General features: G+C 41.1%; 1 protein-coding gene and 1 long non-coding RNA gene across 5 annotated transcripts in view; one reads left to right on the top strand and one right to left on the bottom strand.

Annotated features, from left to right (window-relative positions):
* Positions 1–14,349, top strand: part of LOC122549927 (uncharacterized) — a 34,591-nt gene extending 20,242 nt beyond the window's left edge. The window contains exons 2-3 of the long non-coding RNA XR_015757216.1: positions 3,801–3,884; positions 14,099–14,349. This is a non-coding gene — a long non-coding RNA (uncharacterized LOC122549927). The remainder of the gene's footprint in view (positions 1–3,800; positions 3,885–14,098) is intronic.
* stk17a (serine/threonine kinase 17a) overlaps positions 1–20,782 on the bottom strand; it is a 106,923-nt gene that overhangs the window by 22,348 nt on the left and 63,793 nt on the right. The window lies entirely within an intron of this gene.

Below are 20,782 nucleotides of genomic sequence, written 5' to 3' on the forward strand. Positions count from 1 at the left end.
ACTACAGGCAATTTAACATGGCCAATTCACCTAACCTGCACATTTTTGGACTGTGGGAGGAAACTGGAGCACCCGGAGGAAACCCACGCAGACACGGGGAGAATGTGCAAACTCCACACAGCCAGTTGCCCGAGGCGGGAATTGAACCTGGGTCTCTGGCGCTGTGAGGCAGCAGTACTAACCACTGTGCCACCATGCTGCCCACATGTCTAGAAACCTATGTTCTTAGATCCCAGTGTCATCTTACGATAACATACATGCTCAGGTTTCTTTTATTAGTGAGATATAGTTAATGTTAAACTCCACATGACTGTAGGGGCTTCATGATGATTGACACATTGAGTGACCAATATCAGTGTGTGCAGGTGGGGCAGTAGGACACTGAGATAATATTGCCAGAAAATGTACACGTAGAATTGAAACTCTCTGAAGATTGTTTTCTCATCTGTCTACCAATATCATTGTAAAATTATTCTCTCTTTTAAGGAATATATCTCCACCTTTCCTTTCAAGATTGACACAGATCAGTAGATTAACTTCAAGATGGAACCACTTACAGTTTAAAACCGAGAAATGGCTGCACAGTCCTTTCTCCCACGTTGACTTTGTTTAAAGCCTTTTCCTGCATTTATTTAAAAATGGACTTTTACTCACCAGCAATTTTAGGCTGTGTTTGGAATTTTAATGATGGCAGGAGCCATTCAAAAAAAAATATTTGGAGAGTGATAGTCCATAAAAGGATTACAGGCATCACGCTCCATTAAGGAGATAATTAATTAGGCATAGCCGGAGGGTAACCACCCCACAATGTACGGTGGCACAGTGGTCAGCACTGGTGCTGTGAGCCAGATTTAATTCCACCCTCTGGGGACTGTGCAAACTCCATACAGTCTACCGATGTGCTGGTTAGGTGGTTTGGCCATGCTAAATTGCCCATAGCATGGAAGGACATGCAGGTTAGCTGGGTTTGCCATGGGTAATGCAGGGTTACTGGGATAGGGTAAGGGGGGGGGGGGGGGGTGGGATGCTCGTCGGACGGTCAGTGTGGACTCAATAGTCTGCTTCCACACTATACGGATTCTATGATTCACAGAATACAATAAGGAAACAGGCCTGTGTAAACTACCACAGCCACTAAGGGGTTTGAATCTGCACTATTAGCTTTATTCTGCATCACACTGTAGTCATCTAGCTAACTAACCACAATACACAATATCTATTATATTTAAAATCTACTTTGTTTTGAAAACAATAGTCTTGCAAATATTAAATATTTCTGGACCCAGATTCAATTGCTTCTTGTAAATTATATAAGAATTTCTTCATGAATGACAGATTTTGCTTTCTAGTGCTGGCTTGCTCTCCTCCTTCCTCCAAGTTTAGTTTTCTCTGTCTACCTGACTGCACTGCACTAAATTACATCATTGGCTAAGCTAGCCATAGATACAGAAAGGTTTTAGTGAATCTAAAAGTCGGTCATTTAGTGCAGGTGAGCAGAGGGGGCAATAAGGCTGGAGGATGGAGAAAGTGATTGAAGACGTGTTAATGTCCATTTCTCACTTCCAAGCTTGGAAATTTCAAAGACTTGGAAGATAAAATCCAAGTAATTAAATGCTGAAGTTCTCTCCATTTAAACATGCGAGATGGGCTAAAAAGGGGAGGGCTGTCCGCTCAGAGCTGAAAAAAAATTCAAACATTCTGACATTCGAGATACCAGGACACTTGAAGCTGACACTTGGTTCTGTGTGCAGATGTAGCTGGGTGGCAATAAGTAGTAGATTGGTTCATGATCTATTGACCAGTTATTGATGACAAAAGCTTTTTAACCTGCCAACAAACATGTGATCAGTTCTCGGGTAACAGAACAGCTTGGGGCAGTGAGCAAGTTAGAGAGGTGTATTGAGAAGTGGCTTCTCTATACTCAAAAACTTACTTTAAACTTGGAAAAACAAGTTTCCTTCCTTCAGCCATTGCAGAGCTGTGGCATTTAACCAATAAGGCAGAGATAAGGTCAATATAACGTACGTGGAAGCATTGGGTACTTTGAAATGCAGTAAAGTAGACAAGTCACAAAGGCCAGACAGGATCTATCCCAGGGTACTCTGAGAAGCAAGGAAGGAAATAGATGGGGATTAATAGATACCTTTGCATCCACTTTGGCCTCAAGCAATGTTCCAGAGGACTGGAGAATGGCTAGTGTTGTTCCTTTGTTTAAGAAGGGAGACAGAGGTAATCCAGGTAATTACAGGCCAGTGAGCCTGATGTCAGGATGCTGTTGGAGAAGATACTGGGAAACAGGATTTATTCTCATTTGGAAGCAAATGGACTTGTTAGTGATAGGCAGCATGGGTTTGTGCAGGGAAGGTCACATCTCACCAAATTGAGGAGATAACTAGAATGATTGAGGGAAGGACAGTGGATGTTGTCTACATGGACTTCAGTAAGACATTTCATAAGGTATCTCCTGGCAGGCTGATACAAAAAGGTAGAGTCTCATCGGATGCAGGGCGTGCTGGCTAAATGGGTACAGAAGTGGTTTGGTCATAAAAGACAGAGAATGGCAGTGGAAGGGTGCTTTTCAGAATGGAGATCAGTGATTAGTGGTGTTCCGCAGGGATCAGTGCTGGAACCTTTGTTGTGACCTGGAGGAAAATGTAGGTGGTCTGATTAGTAAGTTTAAGGATACGTACAACAAGACATAAATTTATTAAAGATTTGAGCAAAGAAACAGATGCAGTTTAATCCGGACTAATGCGAGGTGATGCATTTTTGAAGATCAAATTCAGGTGCGACTTATACAAGAAATGGTAGAATGCTTAGGAACATTGCTGTAGAGAGGGTCTGGTCATACAGGTTTAACCAGATCCCTGAAAAATGGTAACACAGGTGGATAAGGTGGTCAAGAAGGCACACAGCACACTGGTCTTCATCGGCCAGGGCATCGAATATAAAAATTTGCAAATTATGTTATAGCTGTATAAAACTTTAGCTAGGCCTCATTTGGGACATTGCATGCAGTTCTGGTTGCCACACGATGGAGGCTTTGGAAAGAGTGCATAGAAGGTTTACCAGGATGTTGCCAGGTTTGGAAGATTTTATTAGGACGGAAGGTTGGATAAACTAGAATTGTTTTTATTAGAAAGACAGAAGCTGAGGTGTGATCTGATAGAGGTATACAAAATTATGAGAGGTTAAGATAGGGTGGATAGTCAGAGGCTTTTTCCCCAGGTGGAAAGGTCAACTACAAGAGGTCACAGGTTCTAGGAGAAAAATGCAGGGAAAGGTTTTGACATGGAGGGGGTGAGTGCCTGGAATGCATTGCCAGTGGAGGTGGTGGAAGCAGGCACGTTAACAATGTTTAAGGCATATCTTGATAGACACATGAACAGGAAGTGAGCAGAGGGAAAGTAACTGCATATGGGCAAGAAGTATCAGGTTTAAATAAGGACTAGGAATTGGTACAAGTTTAGTGACCGAAGGGCTTGATCCTTTGCTGTGTTGTACGTATTCTTTTATAGTGAACCAGCCACCTCGTGTCTCTTGCAAATTAATGAAAGCATCTGGAGAAAGACAACTGAATACGAGCATTCTGACTAGCATAAGAATCGCGGTATTATCTCATCAACCCTCAATTAAGATATGCTTCCCAGTTTTCCTTTGCCCATAACCTATTTTTCTTGCTCTGTGTGTGCATGTGTGTGTAAAGGGGAATTTATAAGGGGATTAGAGTTTTAATTTATAGTGTTATGTGCTGATGGTGTATAATAGTTTACCTGTAGCTAGTGTCTAATTATTTACAGAGAGTCTTCCAGGGACTTCCCTTGGAGCTGGCAGCAGTCGGAGGCCGGAGACTCAGGAAGCAGTAAAGAGCTAAACAGCTTCTGGTAAGAGGGAGCAGGAAATCCCAAAGTGTTATTGCAGCCAAGTCAGTAAGTGATTGGCTGATTGAAGGTTGAGTATAACTTTTTAATTGTTTACTCTAATCAAATAGCCAGTTGGCATTTCTGTTCCTTCTAGTTAACTTTTAGTGTGTGTTAATGAGAATTCGATTTAGATTTTTATTAAGTGGGGAGTGTTTGGGTTAATTAATTAAAGGGATATTAAGCTAGCACCTTCAAGTAGTACGCTCCACCTGCTCCATCAGAGTTCTTGGGCGCTGATGGGACCGATGAGCAACGCGTGTGCAGGAGATGCCATCAGTAACTCCAACTTGATAGCCAGGTTACAGAGCTTCAGTGAGGTCTGGAGGTGATAAGCATCTGGGAGAATGAGAGTTACATGGAGAGTTACACAAAATAAAAGGGTGCAGGAGGATAGGGAATGGGTGGCCATCCCTTGCAAGTATAAGGAGAGGCAGGTACTGCAGGAGTTCCCTAAGGCTGCGCCAATAACCCACTGGTACTCTGTGTTGAATTCTGGTGATGGTGATAATGCCTCAGGGAATTTCAGCCAAAGCAAAACCCACAGCACTGTGGGTTGCTCAGCTGCAGAGTAGGGAGAAAAAAGCTATTAGCACTGTAGTGATAGGTGACTCAATCGTTAGGAGAGCAGACAGCTGCTTCTGCAGCCACTCTCGTGACAAAAGGATAGTGTGGTGAGTCCCTGGTGCAAGGGTCCTGCAGGTTACTGAGTGGCTGCTGAGGGTGGGGAGGTGAAACCAGTCAGTAGTCGCGGTACACATTCGTACCGATGACATGGGTAGGAAGAGGGATGAAGTCCTGATAGCTAATGAGGGATTTTAGAGAAGATATGTAGCTCAGATTGTGGATCAGATTGTACATTTGCTCGCTGAGCTGGTAGATTTTTTTGTCAGACGTTTTGTCGCCATGCTAGGTTACATCATCAGTGAGCCTCCGATGAAGCGTTGGTGTTCTGCCCCGCTTGCTATTTGTGTCTTGGTCTGTTGTGGTGAGTGATCTCATTTCTTGTTCTGTTTCTGAGAGGTTGGTCAATGGGGTCCAAATGGATGTATTTGTTAATGGAGTTCTGGTTTGAATGCCAGGCCTCTCAGAATTCCTGTGCATGTCTTTGTTTAGCCTGTCCTAGAATGGATATATCGTCCCAGTCGAACTGGTGCCCCTCTTCATTTATGTGTATGGATACTAGTGATAGTAGGTTAGGTCTTTTGGTGGCTAGTTTCCTGCCTGTCTGTCCAATGTAATGTTTGTTGCAGTCCTTGCAGGGTATTTTGTATATGACATTCGTCCTGATGGTTGTTGATACAGGGTCCTTTAAATTCATCAGGAGCTGTTTCAGTGTGGTGGTAGGTTTGTGAGCTACCATGATGCCTAGGGGCCAGAGTAGTCTGGTTGTCATCTCCGAGATGTCTTTAATGTATGGCAGGGTGGCTAGAGTATCTGGGTGTGTTGTGTCATCTTGTTTAGGATTGTTGTGTAGGAATTGGTGAACTGCACTAATTGGGTACCCATTGTTCCTGAATACATTGCATCAGTGCTTTTCCTCAACAATGTATTCAGGAACAACGGGTACCCAATAAGCGCAGTCCGCCAATTCCTACACAACAATCCTAAACAAGACGACAACAAACGCAGAGACTCTCGCTACCCTGCCGTACATTAAAGACATCTCGGAGATGACAACCAGACTACTCGAGCCCCTAGGCATCGTGGTAGCCCACAAACCTACCACCACACTGAAACAGCTCCTGATGAATTTAAAGGACTCCGTATCAACAACCAGCAGAACAAATGTTATATACAAAATACCCTGCAAGGACTGCAATGAACATTACATTAGACAGACAGGCAGGAAACTAGCCACCAAGATACATGAGCACCAACTAACCACCAAAAGACATGGCCAACTATCACTAGTAACCATACACACAGATGAAGAGGGACACCAGTTCGACTGAGAGAATACATTCATCCTGGAACACACTAAACAAAGACACACACTGGAATTCCTACAGGCCTGGCATTCAAACCAGAACTCCATTAGCAAACACGTTGATTTGGACACCATTTACCAACCTCTCAGAAACAGAACCGGAAGTGGTAACACCCACCGTAACTGACCAAGACACAAATAGCAAGCGGGGCAGAACACCAGCGCTTTATCGGAGGCTCGCTGATGATGTTACCTAGCATGGTGATGAAACGTCTGAGAACAAACCTACCAGCTCAACGAGCAAACTTACAACACGATGCTTAACCTGAGCTACGGAGGGAATTAGGAGCCAGGATGAAAGCCGGGACCTCAAACCTCTCTAGATCACGAACTGTGCCATGTGATAGTAAGACAAGGAATTGGCAGATTAGACAGTTTACTATGTGGCAGGGGGAGTGCTGTCTGGGAGAGAGCTATAGACTCCTGAATAACTGGGGCAATTTCTGGGGGAGGTGGAATCTGTCCAAGAGAGGGACAGCCTTCACCCCAACAGTGACCGGACTGATATTCTTGTGGGTGGTTTAGCTAGCACTGTTGGCTGGACTTTAAACTAGTTTAGCAGGGAGATAGGAACCAAAGGGGAAGATCTGAGTAAGCTAGACTGGGTTAGAGCTTAAGGAAAACAAGAATCAACACAGTAAATAAAAAGCAAGAAGTAGCTGAGCAGTGTAGCACTGAGGTGAGTGGAAACCGAGTAGTGACAGAAAAAGTGAGAATGTTTGAAAACAAGAAGGTTCTTCTGGTAGAGGTGTTAGGATTCAAAAGGTATGAAATCTAGCATCTGGGCACTTTACCTGAATGCTCACAGCATTCAAAACAAGATGAATGAGTTGACAGCACAAATCATCACAAATGGATATGATTCAGTGGCCATTAAAGAGACATGGGTGGTCACAATTGAGAGTTAAATATCCAAGAGTATCGGACTATTTGGAAGGACAGACACAAAGAAAAGGGAGCTGGCATAGCTTTGATATTTAAGGATGACATCAGGGCAATAGTGAGAGATGATGCAGATTCTATGGAGAAATGAGTTGAATCAACAGGTGTAGGAATTAGAAATGGTAAGGGGAATAATTACTGATAGGTGCGGTCTGTCAGCCACTAAATAACAACATCGTGGTGGCATGGGCAATAAACAACTGGTTCGGCAGATATCATGGGGTGTTTTAATCTATATATTGATTGGTCAAACCAAGTTGGTCATGGCAGCTTTGAGGAGTTCATACAGTGTATCTGACTTAGTTTCCTCAAACAGAATGTAATGGAACCTACGACAGAGCAAATTATCCTAGATCTGACCCTGTGTAATGAGACAGGAATAATAGATGATCTCAAAATTAGGGATCCTCTCGGAAGGAGCAATCACAGTACAGTTGAATTTAAAATACCGTTGGAGGGTGAGAAGGTAAAATCCAATACAGTGTCTTATGCTTAAATGAAAGGAGACTGCAATGGGATGGAAGAGGAGTTGGCTAAGGTAGACTGGGAGCAAAGACTATACGGTGGGACAATGGAGGAACAGTAGTGGACCTTCAAAGCAATTTTTCACAGAGCTCAGCACAAGTATATAACAGTGACAAGGAAGGACTGTAGGAAAAGGGAAGATGAGCCATGGATAGCAAAGAAAATAAAGGAAGGTATCAAACAGAAAGCAAATGCACACAAAGTGTCAAAGTTTAGTGGGAAACTAGGGAATTGGAAAATCTTTAAAGGTCAACAGAAAGCCATGAGAAAAGCTATGAAGAAAAGTAAGATAGATTATGAGAGTAAACTAGCTCAAAATATATAAAGTGAAAAAAGCCAATGTCTGAGGTAAACAATGGTCCTTTAGAGGATGAAAAGGGGGATGTAATAATGGGAAATGAGGATATGGCCCAGGCATTGAACAGCGGAAGAAAAAAATAACATGCCAATAATTGATGACAAGTACATTATAGCAGATGAGGACCAGAAACAAATCATTATCACTAAAGAGCAGGGGGCAAGCTAATGGGGCTACAGCTAGACAAGTCCCCTGGTCCTGATGAAATGTATCCCAGGGTACTAAGTGATAGCGGTGGGAAATAGCAAAATGTGCTTGTGGTAATTTACCCAAAATTTGGTGAACTCTAGGGCTGTTTGGCAAATTGGAAAACAGCAAATGTGACGCCACTGTTTAAGAAACGAAGCAGACAAAACGAGGGTAACTATAGGCCTTGCTAGCTTAGCTTCTGTAGTAGGGAAAATGTTTGACTCTATCAAAGAAGAAATAATGAGCCATTGGGGTAGAAATTGCCACATCGGGCATACGCAACATTGGTTCTTGAAAGGCAGGTCATATTTAACTAATTTACTGGAATTCTTTGAGGACTTTATGAGCAGACTGGATAATGGGGAACTGCGGATGAGGTATATCTTGATTACGGAAGGCATTCGACAAGGTCACATACAAAAAGCTGCAAAAGGCACAAAAGGTAAAAGTGCACAGTGTTCCGGGTAATGTATTAGCATGGATAGAAGATTAGTTAACTAATAGAAAGCAAAAAGTGGGGATTAATAGCTGTTTGTCTGCTTGGTGATCAGTGGATGATGGTGTGCCTCAAGGATCAATTTTGGGACCACAATTGTTTACAATTTACATATAGTTGGGGACTAAGTGTAGTGTGTCAAAGTTTGCAGATGACACTACAATGAATGGTACAGCAAAGTGCGCAGAGGAAACTGAAAGTCTGCAGAGGGATATAGATAAGTTAAGTGAGTCAGCAGGGATGTGGCAGATGGATGACTGCAATATTGGTAAATGTGAGCTCATCCATTTTGGTAGGAATAACAGCAAAATGGACTATTATTTAAATGGTGCAAAGTTGAAGCTTCCTACTGTGCAGAGGGTCCTAGTTGTCCTCGTGCATGAATCACAAGGCGGCAAACAGAATATTGTCCTTCATTGTTAGAGGGATGGAGTTTAAAAGTTTGATTTTTCTGGGACACCTCATGCCTAAGAATGTACAAAAATCCCTGCCTATTTATACAGAAAAGAAACACGCAGTCAGAGATGCTGCAGCTGTATAGGGAGTTGGTGAGGCCACACCTGGAGTATTGTGGAAAGTTTTAGTCTCCTTATTGAGAAAGGATGTACTGGCACTGGAAGGGGTGCAGAGGAGGTTCACTAGATTGATTCCAAAGTTGACAGTGTTGTATTATGAGGAGAGATTGAGTAGACTGGGACTATACTCATTGGAATTAAGAAGAATGAGGGGCATTCTTATAGAAACATATAAAATTATGAAGGGAATAGATAAGATAGGTCCACGGAGGTTGTTTTCACTGGCAGGTGAAATTAGAACGCGGGGGGGTGCATAGCCTCAAAATAAGGGCAAGAAGATTTAGAACCGAGTTGAGGAGGAACTTCTTCACCCAAAGGGTTGTGAACCTGTGGAATTCCCTGCCCAGTGAAGCAGTTGGGGCTACCTCGTTGAATGTTTTTAAGGCGAAGATCGATAAATTTTTGAAAACTAAAGTAATTAAAGGTTATGGTAAGCGGGAGCGGGAGCGGGGGCGGTGGAAATAAGTAGAGCTAAGTTCATAAAAAGATCAGCCATGGTCTTATTGAATGGTGGAGAGGGTTTGATGGGCTAGATGGCCTACTTCTGCTCCTGTTTCCTAATGTACTTGTAATAAAGAGAATCTTCCTAAGAACACAAACCTGATTTGTGTTTTCTGTCAACCTGAGTCTGAAAGTCAGGTAAATTGTATGCACCTTTTTTTCTCTTAAGCATCTTTGACTTTTGGGACAACTCCACAAATAGCAGGGCTTGATTTTCTAGTATGGTTCACTGGTGAAATGTGACAAGATACACAAAAGGAGAAAGTGAGGGCTGCAGATGCTAGAGATCAGAGCTGAAAATGTGTTGCTGGAAAAGCGCAGCAGGTCAGGCAGCATCCAAGGAACAGGAGAATCGACGTTTCGGGCATAAGCCCTTCTTCAGCCCTGATTCCTGAAGAAGGGCTTATGCCCGAAACGTCGATTCTCCTGTTCCTTGGATGCTGCCTGATCTGCTGCACTTTTCCAGCAACACAAGATACACAAAAGTACATGTAAAATACACTGCCCAGCAACTATGGCAACTGCCAAGGTTTTTAGTATAACTAAGTCTTTTTTTAAGCATTGACACAAGATACAAGCAGATGTTCCTTTAGAGAAGAATATACAAGTTATAAATAGACTATTGATGCTTTGAACTAAATATTTTGTTTTGCAAACACAACAAAGAAGATACTGTATTAATTTCTAATATGTCATCTAAATAAATAGCATCACTGACTCAGTGTATCCAGACAGAACAGGAGTTTTTCTCCATTCTTAAACTCAAGTAGATACACAACAATAACAGTGGCTGACAAAAAATACCAATAGCAACCAAAGTAGATTCCTTTGGAATGCAACATTTATATGTCTTTTAGTGCCACCAAGTGAGATAAGACTACTGTCAAAACATAAGTGTGATTTTTTTTGAAAAAGGGAGGTCAGCAATTTGACTGATTCCTCATGCCGAAAAGTGTCAAAAAAAAACCCACCTATTTATACAGAAAAGAAACACACAGTCAGTCAGAGATCCTGTTATTAGGCCTAATATTGTAAATGGGCACAGGACTTTGGGACACATGACTAACATCCCTGTATATTTAGAAATATTAACCTATCTGCAGTAATCTAGTGTAAGAATGAGAAAAGTTACATCAAGATAGGAAAGGGGATACCCATAAAATGGTTCTTAAACTGACAACCATTCTTCCCATAGCAAAATATTCCTTTCACAGTTGAATTTCTGATACAAGGCAAAATCATTTAATTTAAATAAAAGCCATGAGCTGTGTTTAGTATTCAAATCACTGCTGGTGGCTTTTGGAGGAGCTCAGAAAATGCGTAGTTGTGGCTTAAACTAAATCTCCTTGAACAGGAAAGTTCCTGCTTTCTATATAAAGTCCAAACCGAAAGATTATATGACTTTGAGAATACAATGTGTATATGAGCAAGCAGGCCCTACACACCCAATAATCAAATGTTATAGTCAACCCAACATATGCCTTATCCTTTGTAAAGCTTGCGGTAATACTTTTACAAGCACACTCCTTATACAAATCCTCATCTGCAAGATTCATCCAGGTAAACGATGGCTATTAGGATTTTACATTGCCAGCATTTTCTGGAAGGCTAAAACATTGCCCAGTTATGATATGCATAATGTGATAATAGTAGGGAAATTATAAACGAGACTATTATAAAGTGATTACTGGATATTGTATTTGGAAAATAATTGTCTGATTCAGTCGAGTCAACTTGGTTTAGCGAAGTGGAAAATCACATTTGAAAAGCCAAATAGATTTTCTAGAGACCGTCACTAACCAAGTGAATACACAAAACTAGTGGATGCGGTGTATTTGGACTTTTGGAAGGCTTTTGATGTAGTCCAGTAGTGCAAGTTAGTAAACACAGTCAAAGCATGTGAAATTGGGGGTATTACATGAGCATGGATTAAAGATTGGTTGACAGGTAGTGTTATGAAGGTGTAAGAGGTACTGTACCTTTAAGGGAGTTGAAGAACTTAGAGAAGTACAGAGAGTGCTAAAGTACAGAGAGTGCTGGAGAAGTTACAATGTAACTTTTGGTTTAAAGCAGCTAGCACTGGCTGGGTTGCCTGGAGACAAAAATAAATTTAAATTTGGTCAATCAGTTTAAATTATACCCCAAAATACCAATCTTCAATCAAGTTTGAATTGAGGATATTGACAATATTAAACAACCAATGAAACAATCCAACGCCTACGGGTATAAGACCGGGGAAAATTGAATAATTGGGGAGGAGAACTGCCAAGCCACCAGCATGTACAGACTGCCTGAAACACAGCTCTCTTAAAAGATACCTTTATCTATCAATGACCTGTGAAACAGGAATCTGTAAGAAGAAAATCCATACAGAAAGACACAAAGGGAAGATTCGACAGCTGCCTGGTTTTGAAATTTGAATTTTTGGTAAATCTTAAATCGGGGTTTTATCGGACTAGTATTATAAAAGGGAAAGCAAAAGATAGGTTAGAGAAAGGAGTTGTAAATAGTTGTTAGTAACTATTCTCTGTTAAACTTTAAGAAATAAAGTTGTTACTTTTTTACTTTAAATTGTTCTTGGCCTCTTGAACTTTCACAGATTACAGCATGGGATGAACCTTTTGTGTGTCAGGTTTAAATTAGCGGAATGGTTTACCCGGTGTTGTAACAGTAGAAAGCGAAAAATAGAAATAAAAGGGATGATTCTAAGACTGACAGGCTGTGACTGATGGGGGTATTGCTTGGGATCATAATTTATATTAATGATTAGATGTCAGGACCATTTGTAATATTTCCAAGTTTGCAAATGACAAAACTTGGTGGGAATGTGATTTGTGAGGAGGGTGCCATGAAGCTCCAGAGGGATTTAGACAGTTGAGTGATTGGCAAGAGCATAGCAAATGGAATATAGTGTGGTTAAGTGCGACACTATCCACTTTGGTAGGGGCAGAGTATTGCTTGAATAGTGAGACGATAGAGAATATTGATGTCCAAAGTCACCCAAGGTCATTAGTCACTGGAAGTTAGTACATAAGTGCAGCATCAATTTAAAAAGTTTTAACAGAATATCAGCCTTCATTGCAAGAGGACTCTAGTTCAGGAGTGAAAAGGGTTTGTTTCAATTATACAGAACACTACACCTGGAGTATTATGTGCATTTTTACCACTCCCTGAGGCAAGATATACTTACTATAGAGGTTAACCAGATTGATTCCTGTGATGGTTACACTGTCTTGTGAGAAGTGATTTAGGGGATTGAGCCTGTTTTCTCTGATGGTTAGAAAAACAAGAGACAATTTTGTAGGGACAAAATAGGTGCAAAAGGATGGTTTCCCCTAGCTATGATCTGTGGAATCAGCAGTCACTGTCTCAGAATAAATGGCAAGCCAGTTAGCACTGAGATGAGGTATTTCTTCACACAGAGAGGATTTGGTTTAATGTGAGAATAGAGCTTTGAGGTAGATGATTTACCATTCCAGATCATGGATGAATAAGACTTGAGGGCCTAAAAGGCCTCCTGCTACTCCTTTATTCCCCTGCTTCAATCTATTGTATTTGTTAGATGTCAAGTATAGAAAACTAGTTTTTAAAATAGTGCTGCTTTAGAAAAGTGGTGGAAAAGCACAGCAGGTCCGGCAGCATCCGAGCGACGGAAAAAATGACATTTCAGGCAAAAGCCCTTCATCAGGAAAGTCCTGATGAAGGGCTTTTGCCCGAAACATCGATTTTCCTGCTTCTCAGATGCTGCCTGACCTGCTGCACTTTTCTAGCGCCACTCTAATCTTGACTCTGATCTCCAGCATCTACAGACCTCACTCTTGCCTGCTTTAGACAGGCTCTACAGAAACCAAAATAACTAGGAAATGATGAGTTATCACCTGAACATAGAAACACGTCTCAAAATAACTTTGTGCTAAATAAGAAAAAAAAAATCCAAGACTTGAATCTAGTCCTTATTTACAATATGAAAATATTTATTTTGCTGTAGTTGTCTGCCTCGTTTTGTTGGGTAGGTTAATAAAAGCTAGTAGTTGCAAAGGGTTGAGATCACTAGTGATAACAGCAGGGCCAATAGCTGACCCTGCCAATGTAACGCAAGGTCAGTGAATTTAAATACACTCCACGTGTTGCAGTGTTTAACATGGGAATTAGAGAATACATTCTTTAGCAGCTGTCGTAAAGTATACAACATGGGGAGGCCTTAGGAAATGCTAAGAAATCAATTAAAAGGGATACAACAGTATATTTTCTGAACAGCAATCAGCCTTTCGAAATCCTGCACTTGGGGATACTAAATGGTATCAACAGAGAAGTGAACCACTAAAGGAACAAGAACAGATTGAAGGCAACAAAAAGAGCTATGCTAACTGCTGACTCCCAGTTTGACAGCTGAAGAAGTGGAAATGAGGAGAAGGTGAGAAACTCACTTCAGGATGCTGTCCCAATAAAATGACAAATGTACATACCTAGCAGAAGATGCAGAATACAACTGCAAGATGGCAGCAGTGGAGCAGAGGTGTATGTGCCTATTCTGAGGCCAGGACTCTTCCGCTTCCATCTGCCATTCTATCTTCTCGTTTTTATTTTCCCCTTTTTTGGCAGGAATGTCAGGAGCGGTGGGAGCAGCTATTTCCCGGAATGTTGGCAGCGATGGGCCCACCGTTGATTTTGAGCCCAGTTCTGGGTGTGGCTGCTTCAGCATTGCTGAGATTGGTCCTAGCACAGACTCATGGCAAGACTACCCTCAAAAATGGCAATATGGTTCCAGTGGTGCAGGCACCCGAGTGTTCGCAGACTGAGGGACGGACTTTGTGGCTTTGTTCTTCTGGTGGCTGGACCCATGGCAGAGGTGGGCGAGTGACATGGATGTTTACTTTTTTTTGACTGGCTTTTTTATTTCTGTTTTTAATCCTATCTTTTGAATAGTAAGATGGCACCGGAAAACAGCAACTATGCACACTTTTCACTGTACTCCTGCATTCGTGCAGTCGAGTGTACGTGACGATAAAAAAAAGTCTAAATCTAGAATAGGCTGAATACTGTGTACAATATCTGCAAATCCCAGCAATAGATATGGGAGAAAATAGAATATCATAAAAGAGAGTGGACTCAGTAAGGTATCAACATTACCAGGTACCAGAACTGATGATGACACAATTACCAGCCTCAAAATGTAGCCTTTCAACTTGTAATACAATCTCTCCATGATCATACAACCCTTTCTGTCCATTTCACGCACACCCATACTCCAAGCAAAGCACACATTCAACTTACAACAGCAAACCTTCCAGTGGTTTCACTACAACACACCCAGTTTGGATTTCAGGTCAGATTTATGACTGTTATCATCAACATCTTTTTCCTGGGACATGAAGCAGTTGTGGTGACATTCAGAAGCAAGTCACTTCTTACAGTGGAAAAGCAGCTGAATGTGAAGGCTAGCTGAGCACTGGCTGATAATGCAGTACTAGATGAGTACCATAACCTTGACAATTGATGGAAGTACTTCCAGTGTTAGAATGCATCTGTAGGCATGCTCGCTGCAGGTGAAAGACAGAGTCTGAAGCAGCTGTCCATTGTCCTTGATGAGTAAGTGTGTCAAGGTTTGGCGTCTGCTGATGCCAGGCATTGTTCATTGCTCATATACTGCTTAGGAAATAATTCATTTTTATTTGTATTTAGGATGAGAGCATTGCTGCTGAGGCCAGCATTTATTACCCAATGCTGCTGCTTTTTGAGAAACTAGTGGTGAACTGCCTTTTCGAATACAACCAAATAACTTGCTATGCCATTTCAGAGGGCAATTAAGAGTCAACTACATTGCTGTGGTCTGAGTTCACATATACAGCACCCTGGTTAAGGAAGGAAGAGTTCCTTCCCTCAAGGACATTATTAAATCAGAGGCATTTTTATGATCATTCTGTAGTTTAAATAATCTAGACGATTTATTTAATTAATTGAATTTTATTGCCCCAGCTACCACAGCAATAATAACACTGCAATATGAACTCACCTCTTGATTATTATTCCAGGCTTCAGGGGTTATTACTCAGGTAAAAGAATCACAATGCAGTGGAAAGGGCAAATCTGGTTGGGTTGTGCATCCTACTCTTTATAGAATCTGTCTGATTTGTCAATCCATTGAAATAAATAAAATGAAAATCATACAAGATTAACACAAACATACAAGCAAGGAACACTAGGATGTTTCTCAACCCTTCAGGCCTGCTCTGCCATTCAATAAATCAATTCTCTAGATTTCTATTAATAAGATCATCAACTAATTTGTTAACTTTTTTTTTAAATTACCTGTTTTTACATTTTTAGCTAGATTTCTCCAGTCCACTAAAATTTCCCTCATTAATTGGTTTAGTAAGTTGTTGCTTTTTAATATTTTGTCCAATATTCTGACAAGCTACCTATTTTTGCACAATTATATGCTTTACATGAATCTGAAAATAATCTTTGACTTTTTCTTAGTTAACCACTGGTGGTGTATCAGTCCCTTAGAATTTTTTGTTATGTTGGAATGTGTCTATTCTGTGATTGCCAGAATATCCCCTTAATGTTGCTACTGATTTTCTATTGGTCTATACCTTGACCTGCTTTGCTACAGAAACACAAGAGAGGTAAAGCAACAAAGAAGGAAACTGGCGAAAGGGAAATTAAGTAGAGGTTTCCATTTGAAAGAAAAACAAAAACAGAAGTTGCTGGAAAATCTCAGCAGGTCTTGGAGCATCTGTGGAGAGAAACCAGAGTTAACATTTCGGGTCCAGTGACCTTTCTTCAGAACTGTCTCCATTGCAAAGACCTTTTTAATCAAAATTGTCCCATTTTGTACATTCAAAACAGCTGTAGAGAGCTATATTTTTGCATGGTCCAGGAACTGTTAAAGCTTCCGTATGTGAGTGTACATGCATGGCCGAGAGCATCCTCATGTCACTCATGTCAATTGGTCACTCCGTCCTGAGCATGTGTCAACTAACATTAAGTTGATGAACAGTGTACAGAAATAATGAATTTAGAAATTAATGAATCACAGGACTTTGAGTAACAATGACAGCGGAACACTCAGCATTCACGGTGAATACACCACTGAACCACGTTTCAACTTTGAAAGTCTGCACAGATGCGATATTTCACAAAGATGTTCGTATATCAAAGATTAATGTTTTACTTTCATCAGCTGTATTGATTCATTGAACTTTTCTTTTTTAAAAAAAGCACATTTTTATTGTCACACTTTGCAACATACTTTATTTGACAAAGGAATCCTAGAGGTATGTGAACAGTTTTCATCCGGCTTTACCAAGGGATACCTACAGAAGCTTAAAATGTTGGAAATAGAACAATACAAATCTGATTAGCCAGGGCCACGAAACAATAGCTAAGTTAATTGTGTCAACATGAGCTGATCAAATTACCTTCTGGAAAATGCAATTATATTTTGCTCTATTCCCCTTAATTAGAGCAAGTCACATGACCAGCAAAACGATTTTGAGAGATCATTAGACACATCATTAGGTATGCAGGGAGAACTATTGATGAACTGTGGACAAACAGTTGAAGAGCTGCAGCATTCCTCTCCCTCTAATCTTAGAAAATCTCTGAGCCCTTTTGCTTATTGAATCCAACCAGAGATCATTTAAAGTACCTGGCTTCTGAATTATGCTTACAATTACAAATCAATTAGAATCATCAGTCAGGCTCACAATATGACTTAATTGCATGCACCAGAAGCTACATTTATTAATAAACAAGGAGCATTTTTTTTATAGACAAAGAAAATGTATATGCATTGTGCCTGTTTTAACTCAATAAATTAGGTGACAGCCATTTGCTGATTCATTTCTCAGGACAATGCCCTGAGAAATCAGATTTAACCTGCCTGGTTTGAATTCTAAACAAAGCCTGGCAGTTAACTGCCACTGATCACAAATTGATACTTTTTTTTTGGAAACACCTCTACCAGAGTTCATTTGCCACCATTCAGCACTCTCCTCTCATGCAGTATAAAAGTGTTGGTTTTCACTCTGCTTTGATATTCTTCTGAATTGTCCTAATCAGTGCATGAAAACCTTCAAGAAATGTCTTTTAAACGCAATACAGAGGAACCTCGATTATCTGGCATTAGATTATCCGAATATTAGATTATCCGGCAAGATCACAAGGTCCCGATGCTCGGCTAAACTACGTTAACTGGCATTCGATTAAACGAACAAAATACTGCCTGCCTGTGTCCTTCGGATAATCGAGGTTCCTCCTTATTCAAGTTCTGTATGACTAAACGACATTTGAAATCCAATAATATGCATTATAGTTCAGAAGGATCAAAATTATTGAAAACAAAACCAACATACTGTAGATGCTGGAAATCTGAAAAAAAATTTCTTGGAGAAACTGACTAGGTCTGCAGCATCTGCAGAGAGAGAAACAGTTAACGAGAAAACAGAAAAAAGCAGATGCTGGAAGTCAGAAACTAAAACAAAAACTGGTGAATAACCTTAGCAGGTGTGGCAACATCTTTGGAGAAAAAGCAGAGTTAACATTTTGAGTCCAATATAACTTCATGAAATAACTCCACAGAGGCCAGTATCCCATCACCAAACAACATTTTATTTATACATGGAGAGTCCTTGAAACTGATCCAGCTTCGTCAGAGCTCGCTCGCAGTGTGAACAGAATCGCTGACACTCCTGGTCTTTTCTTTTTTGCTCTTCTTACACGCGCACTCACACACTGATCCAACTCTCAACAGGGAAAACACCCAAGTGGCCAGTGACAAGCAATGCCCCTCACATCAAAGGGTAATGCTGTGTGATCACATTCCCCTTTTTTCTTTTTCACTCTTTTTTTTTAAATTAACCCCCACACTACCGCCTAACCGCGGTAGTGCTTATTTTTTCCCCAGCACCCATGTGTGTGTGTACAGGTGTGAGACACAGTGAAAGACACAAAGTGCATGAATCTTTATTCAATTTCCACCACCAGGAAGATAGGAAAACACCCGGGTGGCCAGTGACAAGCAGTGCCCTTCACATCAAAGAGCAGTGCTGTGTGATCAAAACAGTGAAGGGGAGGGTAGGGACTAAATCAAAATAGAGTTGGAGGGGGAAATAATGCACTCCACTCCCTGTGGCGCCCACCTCTCCCTGAACAACTCCAGGGTGTTGGTCAATACCGCGTGCTCCTTCTCCAAGGACACCCGGGCTCTAACGTAACCGCGGAAGAGGGGCAGGCAGTCGGCCCTAACGACCCCCTCCATGGCCCGCTGCCTGGACCTGTTGATGGCCAGTTTGGCCAGGCCCAGGAGCAGACCCACGAGGAGATCTTCAGACCTGCCCTCCCTCCTCCGTACAGGGTGCCCGAAGATCAGGAGCGTGGGACTGAAGTGCAACCAAAAGCAGAGGAGGAGGTTTTTGAGAAAATCAAAAAGGGAGTGCAAATGCCCACATGCAATATACACGTGGTCCACGGACTCCACAGCACCACAGAACAAGCAGTTGGGCTGGGAGTCCGTGAACCACCGCAATCTGTGGTTGCAGGGGACCACTGCGTGCAGCACCCTCCACCCCAGATCCCCAAGAGAAAGGGGGAGGACTCTTCGTAGAGACCCCTCCACTGGGGATCCCCACCGCCCGGTGGGACACTCCTGTTCTTATCTGTCAGCCAGGGCTTCCTGATTGGAGCAGATTAACAGCCCCAGTCAGGTCACTCATTCTATGAGGTTGACCTGGCTGACCTTGTTACAATCACTACACTTCAGAACTTGAAGACTCTGAAGAAGAGCTCTATTAGACTCAAAACATTAACTCTATTTCTCCCTCTACGCAAGCTGCCAAATCTACTTAGCTTTTCCAGCAATTTTTAAAAAAATGTTATTGAACCTCAAATGTAAGTGAGAGATATAAAACATTCTTTAAACAGTAATTATCTCATCCTTCTTGGAAATGCTGGTACGGACGGTCACTTGTCCTGAAGAAAGATGAGGCACATCCTGTTCCTATATTAATATTTTCTAAAGGCCATATAAACAGCAGCTTGCTGCCAAATTATCTATGACCTCAGGATATGGTGATATTAAAAAAAAGTGATTCTATTGATGGCTTGGACATAAATGATTTTGTACATTTTTATTCAATACATCCAGCAAGTTTATTTGTCTGGTTGTAATTCCTGAAGAGGACATGTTTCTTTGTCTGCGGATGCTGCCAGACCTGCTGAGTTTCTTCAGCACTTGCTGGTTTTACTTCAGACCTCTAGTTTCCACAGCACTTTACATTTATCTCAGCTGATTTCAGAATAAAGAGAACAAACATTTACTTTCTACCAATCTAATGGTTGGCAGGCTAACTGCAGCTGAACAACTGGCTACCTTCATAGAGGAAATGGTTTGGATACAGTCAAGATATATTTCCTCAAATAAGAAAAGGTAGGACAAACAAATCCAAAGATCTCTGGATAACGACGGAAATAGAAATTAAGTTATACAACAAAAAGTGTCCTTATCGCAGATGTATACATACAATTGAAACCCAAGCTGAGTTCAGATGGTTTAGAAACAACATGAGAAAGCAAATGTGAGAAGCAAAGTGGGATCATGAAGAAAAACTAGCAGCTAACATAATGGAAAAGTCCAAAGGTCTTTTATAAGGACATCAATAGTAAAATGATAGGAAAAGGAAGAGTGACATTAATTAGATGGGATTTGCACATGGAGGCAAGAGGCACAGCTCAAGTTTTATATTAATACTTTTGCATCTGTCTTTGCCTACAACTTTTCTTAATGTTGATAGGCATCAGGACCGGATAGATACGTCCAAGGATACGGAAAGAAATAAGTGGAAATCACAAGGGCACTGGCAATAATCTTTCAGTCTTCCCTTGAGTCAGGGGTGGTGCCGAAGGACTGCAGTATTACAACCATTGTATTGCTAAAAAAAAGTTGCACATTTTTGTCTAACAGTCAGTTTAGCTTCAATGATGAGGAAACTTCTAGAAGCAATCATTTAGGATAGAATTAATAGTCTCATTAAAAAAAGTAAATAAATTTGGAAGAATCAGCACAGATTTGTTAAATGAGATTTGTGTCTAACTAATTTTCAGGAGTTTTTCTACAGAGGTAACAGAGAGGGTTGATGAGGGAAAGACTGTTGATGTGAATACATGTGGACTTCCAAAAGGTATCAGCCCTGAGGAAATATTTAGGCCATGAAATAAAGGGACAGTAGCAACATATATACAAAATTGGCTGAGGGAAACAAAACAGGGTAGAATAGCTAATAG

Source organism: Chiloscyllium plagiosum, unplaced genomic scaffold (genome assembly GCF_037043375.1).
Source record: "Chiloscyllium plagiosum isolate Xiang-an unplaced genomic scaffold, Cpla_swu_hap1 HiC_scaffold_5, whole genome shotgun sequence".
Taxonomy (NCBI): Eukaryota; Metazoa; Chordata; class Chondrichthyes; order Orectolobiformes; family Hemiscylliidae; genus Chiloscyllium; species Chiloscyllium plagiosum.